Source organism: Dendropsophus ebraccatus, chromosome 4 (assembly GCF_027789765.1).
Source record: "Dendropsophus ebraccatus isolate aDenEbr1 chromosome 4, aDenEbr1.pat, whole genome shotgun sequence".
In the NCBI taxonomy this organism is placed as follows: Eukaryota; Metazoa; Chordata; class Amphibia; order Anura; family Hylidae; genus Dendropsophus; species Dendropsophus ebraccatus.
The window spans coordinates 102,616,172-102,628,329 of record NC_091457.1 but is presented as its reverse complement, the minus strand read 5'-3'; the positions used below and the strand labels follow the sequence as shown (position 1 = coordinate 102,628,329).

General features: G+C 44.9%; 1 protein-coding gene across 2 annotated transcripts in view; it reads right to left on the bottom strand.

Annotated features, from left to right (window-relative positions):
* The window catches only part of CAMKV (CaM kinase like vesicle associated), an 81,678-nt gene extending 69,832 nt beyond the window's left edge, over window positions 1-11,846 (bottom strand). Inside the window, exon 1 of one of the 2 annotated variants that reach the window (XM_069968660.1) lies at window positions 11,758-11,846. The gene's annotated coding sequence lies outside the window, so the exon portion shown is untranslated. Of the gene's footprint in view, window positions 1-10,062; window positions 10,104-11,757 lie in introns of those variants that run through there. The other variant, XM_069968661.1, reaches the window with a different exon arrangement.
* Window positions 11,847-12,158: the final 312 nt, after the last annotated feature.

Sequence of the window (12,158 nt, the reverse complement as noted above, 5' to 3'; positions counted from 1 at the left end):
TATGGCTGCGGCAGGCTGTGTGTGCTTGCTGTGGCTGCAGCAGGCTGCAAATGTTTTTGAGAGAGAGAGGGGGGCAGAAATTAAAGGGATACTCTGGGCAACAGTGAAAAATCCAGGGAAGACAGGAGGTGGTGGTATTGTAATAAAGAAGTCCTATTTACCTATCCCCGTGCTTCTGTAGTGCAGCGTCATCTCTTATGGTCCCCTGCCGGGCTCCCATCCTGTGATGTCTTGGACCCACTCAGCCAATCAGTGAGTGAGGCGAGACACAGCTGCAGTCACTTACTGGCTGAGAGGGTGCGGAGCTGATAAATCTGGGCCTATGTCTGACCTCTAAATCACAGGTATCTGTGATGCACACACACACACACACACACACACACACACACACACATATATATATCCCTATCCCTATCTATATCTCCCCATGTTCCTCTGCCATCATATAAAAGGATTTCAGCTGTGAAATCCACCATTACATAATCACATAAGTCACATTTTACAACCTGTCAGTGTTTTTCATGCTGCTCTCAATAATCTCCACAGAAAACTGTCCTGAGGGGCATATACTATCATTCCCTACACAGGTCCAGAGGCTAGATATATGACCTCACGATGAACCCAACATAAACTACAATGTATTGTAATACAGATGTAGCAGAGTTACTACACTGCACCTGTTATGTTACTACACTGCACCTGTGATGTCACTACACTGCACCTGTGGTGTTACTACACAGCACCTGTGATGTTACTACACTGCACCTGTGCTGTCACTACACTGCACCTGTGATGTTACTACACTGCACCTGTGATGTTACTACACTGCACCTGTGGTGTTACTACACAGCACCTGTGATGTTACTACACTGCACCTGTGCTGTCACTACACTGCACCTGTGATGTTACTACACTGCACCTGTGGTTTTACTACACTGCACCTGTGATGTTACTACACTGCACCTGTAATGTTACTACACTGCACCTGTAATGTCACTACACTGCACCTGTGATGTCACTACACTGCACCTGTGATGTTACTACACTGCACCTGTGGTTTTACTACACTGCACCTGTGATGTTACTACACTGCACCTGTGATGTTACTACACTGCACCTGTGATGACACTACACTGCACCTGTGGTTTTACTACACTGCACCTGTGATGTTACTACACTGCACCTGTGCTGTCACTACACTGCACCTGTGATGTTACTACACTGCACCTGTTATGTTAGTACACTGCACCTGTGGTGTTACTACACTGCACCTGTGATGTTACTACACTGCACCTGTGATGTTACTAAACTGCACCTGTAATGTCACTACACTGCACCTGTGATGTCACTACACTGCACCTGTGATGTTACTACACTGCACCTGTGGTTTTACTACACTGCACCTGTGACGTTACTACACTGCACCTGTGCTGTCACTACACTGCACCTGTGATGTCACTACACTGCACCTGTGGTTTTACTACACTGCACCTGTGATGTTACTACACTGCACCTGTGCTGTCACTACACTGCACCTGTGATGTTACTACACTGCACCTGTGATGTCACTACACTGCACCTGTGATGTCACTACACTGCACCTGTGATGTCACTACAATGCACCTGTGATGTTACTACACTGCACCTGTGATGTTACTACACTGCACCTGTGATGTCACTACACTGCACCTGTGATGTCACTACACTGCACCTGTGGTGTCACTACACTGCACCTGTGATGTCCCTACACTGCACCTGTGATGTCACTACACTGCACCTGTGATGTCACTACACTGCACCTGTGATGTTACTACACTGCACCTGTGGTGTTACTACACTGCACCTGTGATGTCACTACACTGCACCTGTGATGTCACTACACTGCACCTGTGATGTCACTACACTGCACCTGTGATGTTACTACACTGCACCTGTGATGTCACTACACTGCACCTGTTATGTCACTACACTGCACCTGTGATGTCACTACACTGCACCTGTGGTGTTACTACACTGCACCTGTGGTGTCACTACACTGCACCTGTGGTGTCACTACACTGCACCTGTGATGTCACTACACTGCACCTGTTATGCCACTACACTGCACCTGTGATCTTACTACACTGCACCTGTGATGTCACTACACTGCACCTGTGATGTCACTACACTGCACCTGTAATGTCACTACACTGCACCTGTGGTGTCACTACACTGCTTCTGTGATGTTACTACACTGCACCTGTGGTGTTACTACACTGCTTCTGTGATGTCACTACACTGCACCTGTGATGTCACTACACTGCACCTGTGATGTCACTACACTGCACCTGTGATGTCACTACACTGCACCTGTGATGTCACTACACTGCACCTGTGATGTTACTACACTGCAACTGTGGTGTTACTACACTGCACCTGTGGTGTTACTACACTGCACCTGTGATGTCACTACACTGCACCTGTGATGTCACTACACTGAACCTGTGGTGTTACTACACTGCACCTGTAATGTCACTACACTGCACCTGTGATGTCACTACACTGCACCTGTGATGTCACTACACTGCACCTGTTATGTCACTACACTGCACCTGTTATGCCACTACACTGCACCTGTGATCTTACTACACTGCACCTGTAATGTCACTACACTGCACCTGTGGTGTTACTACACTGCACCTGTGATCTTACTACACTGCACCTGTGATGTTACTACACAGCACCTGTGGTGTTACTACACTGCAACTGTGGTGTTACTACACTGCACCTGTGATGTTACTACACTGCACCTGTATTGTTACTACATTGCACCTGTGGTGTTACTACACTGCACCTGTGATGTCACTACACTGCACCTGTGGTGTTACTACACTGCAACTGTGGTGTTACTACACTGCACCTGTGATGTTACTACACTGCACCTGTGATGTCACTACATTGCACCTGTGGTGTTACTACACTGCACCTGTGATCTTACTACACTGCACCTGTGATGTTACTACACAGCACCTGTGGTGTTACTACACTGCAACTGTAGTGTTACTACACTGCACCTGTGATGTTACTACACTGCACCTGTATTGTTACTACATTGCACCTGTGGTGTTACTACACTGCTCCTGTGATGTCACTACACTGCACCTGTGGTGTTACTACACTGCAACTGTGGTGTTACTACACTGCACCTGTGATGTTACTACACTGCACCTGTGATGTCACTACATTGCACCTGTGGTGTTACTACACTGCACCTGTAATGTTACTACACTGCACCTGTGATGTCACTGCACTACACCTGTGATGTCACTACACTGCACCTGTGATGTCACTACACTGCACCTGTAATGTTACTACACTGCACCTGTGATGTCACTACACTGCACCTGTGATGTCACTGCACTGCACCTGTGATGTCACTACACTGCACCTGTGTTGTCACTACACTGCACCTGTGATGTTACTACACTGCACCTGTGATGTTACTACACAGCACCTGTGGTGTTACTACACTGCAACTGTGGTGTTACTACACTGCACCTGTGATGTTACTACACTGCACCTGTGATGTCTCTACATTGCACCTGTGGTGTCACTACACTGCACCTGTGATGTCACTACACTGCACCTGTAATGTTACTACACTGCACCTGTGATGTTACTGCACTGCACCTGTGATGTCACTGCACTGCACCTGTGATGTCACTACACTGCACCTGTGTTGTCACTACACTGCACCTGTGATGTTACTACACTGCACCTGTGATGTTACTACACAGCACCTGTGGTGTTACTGCACTGCAACTGTGGTGTTACTACACTGCACCTGTAATGTTACTACACTGCACCTGTGATGTCACTGCACTACACCTGTGATGTCACTACACTGCACCTGTGATGTCACTACACTGCACCTGTAATGTTACTACACTGCACCTGTGATGTTACTACACTGCACCTGTGATGTCACTGCACTGCACCTGTGATGTCACTACACTGCACCTGTGTTGTCACTACACTGCACCTGTGATGTTACTACACTGCACCTGTGATGTTACTACACTGCACCTGTTGTGTTACTACACTGCACCTGTGATGTTACTACACTGCACCTGTGATGTTACTACACTGCACCTGTGGTTTTACTACACTGCACCTGTTATGTTACTACACTACACTGCACCTGTGATGTTACTACACTGCACCTGTTATGTTACTACACTACACTGCACCTGTGATGTTACTACACTGCACCTGTTATGTTACTACACTACACTGCACCTGTGATGTTACTACACTGCACCTGTGGTGTTACTACACTGCACCTGTAATGAACCCCCCTCATTGCAACCTGGATAATAGGGGGAAATTACAAATAGGGGACTTTATGGGGGAAACTACTTACAAAGGACATTTACCTAATGACAAAGACTAGCTACTGGTTAAGACTTACCTACTCAGGGCCCTTGACTATGTACTGAAGTGACCTATCTACCTAATAGGGGACTTACCTTTCCCCAATCCACCTAGCCACTTCACTGTACAAGATACCAAGGAAGACTGTATTATTAGGTGCTGAATATTTGTTCGGTAGATTCTGCAGACATGAGTCGTTGCTGGAAAAAATCATCATTGCAGTCAGGGGCGTAACTACCACTGTAGCAGTCATAGAAGTTGCCCGCTTCTGCAATACAGTGGGCCCTCTGAGCTGTCATCATCTGCAGCACCCGGTGGCCAAATGGGCCTCCGGGGTTCTGCAAATGTCCCTTTAATTGCAAGCGTTCCTGACAAACGCTTGTAGTTGTAAAGTTATGACTACACTTGACTCAAAACAGGGTAGATGCCACCTGTAAGTCACTAGTTACTGCACTGTAATCTCCTGTAGGGTACGTAGTTAAAACGATGGCAGTCATGTGTGTATTATTTAGGCTTTATGTAGTGGTATCATTGGTTATAGCTTTCCGTGTATGGCGTGTCAGTATGGAGGTAATAATTCATTACTCTTCATTGTTTATATAAGTTTTTCCTGACTCTGAACTTGCACACACTTTACCTGCCGTAGCAGCGGTGCTTAGATATTGCAGCTTTGTCCCACTGGGATACAGATGCAAAACCAGGGGGCACAGGGGGATATTATGATGAGCTTCAGGTGGTGCAATGTGTCATACTGTATACTGTGTATATATATATATATATATATATATATATATATATGCAGTTTTAGGGGCACAGTGTATATTATACTGAATTTGAAGGGGGTACAGTATGTACTATAAGGGGGGATATTATGATGAGCTTCAGGTGGCACTATGTGTAATATATATATAGTTTTAGGGGGCACAGTGTATATTATAAAGAATTTCAGAGAGTACAGATTGCATTATACATATTAATACCATAATGAATAGTGAATAATATAATGGATTTCAGGGGGCCTGGTTTATATTATAATGAATTTCAAGGGGTATGATGTATATCATATTGAATTTCAGGGTACACGGTGTATAATATATTAGTAATTTCAGGGTGCACAGTAAATATTATTAGTAATATTAGGGGTATAGTATGTAGTAACAAAAAGAAATTCAGGGAGCACAACATATGTAAGTAATATCAGGGGGTACAGCAGGAACATAATGAATTTCAGGGGGCACAGTTTAGGCTCCTGGCAGCTGTTAAAAATAATATAGTGCGTTACCCTGATCTGGCAATTGGTAATTTGTTTAGTAGAGTAGAAATAATTGATCTACATTGATCTAATCATGTGACCTTCTTCTTTATGTTGTTAGCCAGGGTGACTGGGGGTTGAGAGTCACCTTTTTGGCCAGATTATCTAAAAGTGCCTAGATTGTGTATTATCAATGGTTACATGTGACTACAGAGAATATGTTTTTTGCTGCTTTTTTATATTTTATTTAATTGATATGTATGAATTATACAATGTGCCGTTATGGGCCAAATATTAAGTCTCTTTATGCAGTGTATGGTAATAGCAGAATAAATCTCTTAACACAATATATCATGATGAGTGGAGCACCATGAATCTCTTTACATGATGTATCAATGCAGCTGATAGAACTTGCAGGATACAGTTATGGACTGCAGTGTTATGACCCTCACTTATATGCTAGAGTCTGGACCATGGGTCTCCAAACTGCGGCCCTCCAGCTGTTGCAAAACTATATTTCCCATCATGCCTGGACAGCCAAATCCAAAGCTTTAGTTGTCCGGGCATGATGGGAGTTGTGGTTACGCAACAGCTGGAGGGCCGCAGTTTGGAGACCCATGGTATGGACCATGTGTGTACCCCATGAAAGCTGTTGCATAGGTGCTGTAACTTAAAGTAAAGCCAACAGTTACAGCTCCATTACAACATGCCGTGTCTGTATAATACCCTCACATCACACAAACTAATTTCATGTAACAAATCTAATGCTATGCTGTGCAGTTCCAGGGTCAAGATCACAATGGGATTTCCAGCGTTTGTTAATAACACAATAATCTTATGGCATAGAGAAATATTTCATGGACAGATCCGTCTGACGTCATGCAGAGCAGTTATCCTGCCAGCAGCAATGTACCTCTCCACTGTACACAGCAATTTCATGAGATGCGGAAGAACACGATGCACGTCCCTTACAGTGCTAAATGGATTTATGTAATTTTATGGCACACACTGGCATCTTCTACAGGCACAGAGAATCACTATCCACTTAGTGTGTAGCCTGGAGTGCACACCTTGTGTAACTTCAAGGGTCTCAGTTACTGCAAATGATAAATGGTCTGATTTATCCATGGTGGACAAAATAGCAGACATCCCCTTTAAATTAGAGATATACATTACAGTCAGTCTAGCTGCTTACAGATAAGAGGTCCACAAACACCAGCATATAAGATGGCATTGTCCACTGAAGATAGCCAGTGACATCAATGGTGCACTGCTCTAAATTTATCTAGACCACATCCTCCACCACAATTAGTGCCCTGGGCCACTTCCCCTGTAAATGAGGAATAGCCAAAAATATTCAGTGTATATTCCCTGCACTTACCGGCTGTCAACCTGATGATCATTCCTGCACACAGTTTCACCCATTTTATTGTCAATACTGCTCCTCTATGAGGTTTGGCATTTTGATATACTATTGTTTCCAGTGTGAAAAGTATATCACCCAACTGAACTGACTAGAAATCACCATGGGATCCTATAGTTACCAAGGTTAAGTTTAGAAGAGAAGAGGTCAGGTCTTCTTGCTGCATTACAGATGCAAAAAATGCTGCCATATTACAGCCGAGTGAGGCCAGCCTTGTTGATGATACAATAAAGTGGTAGGCTACTGGGATGAGCAATCCAATGACAGACCATGGGATATCCCGTGCACCATAGAATGAGATCATTGGGACGGGGGCTGACCTGATACAGTAAGAGGTTAGGGACCAATGACAGACCCTTGACTCCAATATACCATACAACAGGAAATAACAACTTGGCAGAAGGTGTAAGACAAATGGTGCTGTTCACAATACAGACAGAATGCATCTAAAGAGAAATCTTTTTTGGTTAGACTATTCAACACTAAATTCATTCAGCCTTTGCATTAAGACGCTGCCCCTTGGAAGCTATAAAGCTCTGCCAGGACAGTATTATTGTTAGAGAAGGTCGAGGTGACCACTTCTGTCTATGACCATATTCTGTCAGAACTTTATACAGTAATGTAGCCTCCAAGTAGCAGCATCTCAAAACCAAGTTCTGAGGGAGACGCCAATCTCATATTGAAACACATAAGCAATAAAGATTTCAGCTGATATGGATTCTGTTCATGGTCGTCAGTAGCAGTATCTGTCTTCCATTTTCTGCAAAAAGTATTACTTATCAAGCTGTGGTGAATTGAGCGCCCTCTGATTTGTAAGCAGCTGATATACTGTGTTATGTCTACACCAGTGTTGTGCCTGCACTAGCACAACCAATACAGGTTATCACACTACCTACTGAACAAACTTGATACCAACCTCTAGCTGGCTTTCCTACACTATGCAAGGTTACTTTTTTATGTATGAGAGGAGCAGAAAAAAGGGCAGACAATATACCAAACAATAAGATGACCAGCACCAAGGACAGACCTTGGGTCTCTAATAATACAGTACTATACAATGAGAGGAGCGGGATCAGCCTTGGGGTCTCCAATATACTAAGCAATGGGACAATCAAAACCAGCGGCACACCTTGGGTCTACAATATACCACACAATGAGAGGTTTAGGGACAAGCCTTAGGGTCTCTAATATACCATTCACTGAGAAGAACAGGACCAGGGGTAGACCCCAGACTGTCTTAATTAACATCCAGTATAAAGATTAGGACCAGGAGCAGACCTCAGGCTATCCAATAGACTATACAAGGGGAAAATGAAGACCATGGGCAGACCTCAGGGTCTCAAGTACTCAAGAAAATGGAAAATGAGGAGCAGGCAAGATGTTGGGGTCTCCAATATATTATTTATCAAGAAGATCAGGACCACGGGACCAGGATCAGGACCTGGGGCACAACTCTGAGGAGCAAGACCCATGGCAGACCTTAGGGTCTCTAATATACAATGCAATCAGAGGAGAAGGAGCGGGAGGAGACCTAAGGACTTCCTAAATACTATACAATAAGAGGAGCAGGAGCGGTGGCAGACCTTAGGGTCCCCAATATAATATACAAGTAGAGGAGCAGGAGGAGACCTTAGGGCTTCCAAAATAGTATACAATAAGAGGAGCAGGGGCGGTGGCAGACCTCAGGGTCCCCAATATACTATACTAGCAGAGGAGCAGGAGCAAGGGGAGACCTCAGGGCTTCCAAAATACTATACAATAGGAGTATCAGGAGTGGCGGCAGACCTCAGGGTCCCCAATATACTATACAAGCAGAGGAGCAGGAGCAAGGGGAGACCTCAGGGCTTCCAAAATACTATACAATAGGAGTACCAGGAGCGGCGGCAGACCTCAGGGTCCCCAATATACTATAGAAGCAGAGGCGCATGAGCGGGGCAGACGATCTTTACAGTCTTTAATATACTTTGCACTAGGATAATAAGGACCAGGGCAGGATATCAGGGTCCCTAATTTACCTTACAAGTACAGGAGCAGGGCCAGCATAGGACCTCAGGGTCTCCGGTATAACATCCAATAAGGAGATGAGTACCAGGACAGACCCCAAATCATACGATAAAAACATCAAAACTATGGACAGGTCTCCAGTTATCCTATATACCATACAATGAGAAGATCCAGACCAGGGCACACCTTGGGGTCTTCAGTATACCATACAACAGGAAATAAGGACCTCAGGTTATTTTATATACCATATAAAGACAGGACCAGGGTGGACCTCAGGGTCTCCAATATGCAATAAAACGAGAGTAACAAAAACAGGACAAACATCAGTGTCTTCAATATACCATAGACAAAGAGGATCAGGACCAGGGGCAGACCTTGCTGAGAGAATCAGGACCTCAGGGGTCTCCAATATACAATGAAATATTGAGAGCACAGACAATATGTGGCGACCAAGCCATAGCAGAGGGAAGAGGTGTCCCCCTGGGGAACAGACCTAATTCCTTCACAAATCTGTCTGGAACACTCCGCTGGAAGGTGACAAAAATCTCTGCCAAAATAGCATCTCCCGTTGGGGGGAGACAGAAATACTCTGCTGAGCCGAGAGATTAACCCTTCATTACGCAGAAAGGGCTCAATACACGTGGACAGGTCGAAATACAGGCAGCTTTACTGGCAGCTCCTGACCCTAGAAAACTGCACACAATGAGAAGGACCCATGAAGAGGTTAATACAGCCAAGTTATGTAAGCAAAGACAAGGATGCAGAATGTGGACCTGGATTTGTTCCCCTGGTGGTGCTGCTGCTTTCAGGTCTAAAGGCAAGTGGGCACTCTTATTATATGCCAGCCTCCACCATGCTGTGTTGTTTTTAATTCTGATTGCCAGCTCTGCGGATCAGTATGCCAGTGACACATTCCTTTCTATACCCCTGTGAGTAGATTACATAATCCACTCCCTCCATGGCATCTTACCTTGGTATTGTAGGACTGGTGCTGGAGAATGGCTGAGTCTTGTCCCCTGCAATGCTCTCCCCCCAGCAGATGCAGCTCACACACAGATCAGGAGGATGCTGTATTCTCCATGTGTTCTTTACTTAAAGCCCCCTTGTGAAACTTACAGCTTCAAACTGACACGTGGACCCTCCCACACATGGAGGGGGGGAGTGATGTGCCCCTGATGACATCACAAGAAAACTTTAGGCACCTCCCCTGCTTGTTCTCCTGCGCACTCTGTGATGGTGATGGGGGCACTGACTTATAGCTCAATATAGAACTCTCTGCTCTATATATAAAACTAGATTTTCAAATTCCACAGATAAATGGGATTACTGCAAGTCTTTCTAGCCTACCCTAAAACTGCTGTGTAATAAACTGCATTGGCTGCTAGGGTATGAGCCATGCTTAAAGGATGCTAGTGGTTATGCTGATGATTTTTAGAATACTATTGAAGATAATGGTAGTTATACATATGTCCATGTCATCACTGGATTCAGTAATATTACACACTTGATAATAGAGGTAAGATGTACAGAGAATAGGGATGAAGAACAGAGGGCGGGAGGGCTGAAAAGGGTTTGGAGGCTCAGAGCAAACAATGGGGGCACAGGACTGGGTTAAAAGTACAAATCAGAGGAGAACAGGTGCAAAGCAGACAGGTGAGCTGCATGGGGCAGTGCAGAGGTGGTGGACAGAGTATGTGTGCTTGGCAAAGCCTCCAGGGGTATAGTCTGTAGTTCAGGGTACTTTACCGGTAGTAATAGTGGGGCTTCAGCTATGCTGCAGATTTTTGGGGCTCTACTGCATATAAGCACTTGACTTGTTTGCTCCTGAAACTCAGGTTTCTGCCCATTCTCCCCATGTGAGATGACAGCAGCCCAGAATTACTGCAACATGACATGTCCCTGAGGGAGAAGATGATGAACTGGCTGCATGGAGACTGATGCTACTGCCTATGACCACCCTGATAATGAACATGTGCTGCACTCAGTTAATGATGCTGCTGCTCCTGTCTCTGGTCATCCTGAACATCACTGTATTCTCAGACCATAGGAGGAAAGGAGACAGCAGGAGCCCTCCTTGCATCCCTTCAAAAGAGAATCATTGATGTAGACACCCCACTCAGTACTGTCATGGTCATTATAGCGTGCAGACCTCAGGGAGGAGATGCCTGCTCCTTCTATGTGCTGCCTGCATACAGTACAGGACAAGGCTGATCCCACACATCACCTCCAGCAGACAGTGTGCAGGAATGTGCCTGGCTGCAGCTTCCCATGTGCTCAGTGGAATACATCCCAGCTCCTGCATCTTCTCCATGTGGTACATTATCTCATTTTTGGGTTATCATAGTATCTCCCTTGTGTGCCATATCAGACTGTTCAGTGTCTTGCACACCGCATAGCAGCTGAACCTGCCACCCAGCTTTCCACACATCCGGAATTTCACAGAATGGATATCTTCACAACATATGCAGACATATGCCTGACTAATTATATAAGCAGTGTAAAGCCAACCGTTAATAGTTGCCACCTAGAATCTGTTACAGTCAACAAAGTGGTCATTGTGCCTTGGTATCCACATAGGTCTTAAAGAGTCTTTCTGCACCCTTGTACCTGTAAGGCCTCATACAACCTAATGCGGCATAATTCATGTTTTTGTAACGTGGTAGACTTGCCTGTCTGCACATATTTAACAGCATCTAAGATGGAGCCTCCAGCATCTCCACACTGTATATAGTCAGTTATTAGCACCGTCTTCTGTCTCTATGGAGACACCCGCACAAAGTACTGTGACAATGGATGCTCCTGTTACCACGGAAACCAAGCACAACAAATACGGCCACCTCAGAGCTTCTGTCAAGGTCCCCTCTTAAATAAGAAGAATAGGCATGAGCTATTAATACTGAATTATCTGCTGCAACTGCATCACGACAATCTGCTGCTATGATGCACAATAACAAGGGATATTGATAGATATCATACAGCAAGCTATGTCCAAGTACATGACATACTGGGGGTTACATGTAGCCCCTAACAATAGTGGAGCTGATTGATTGCAATGTAAAAAATAAA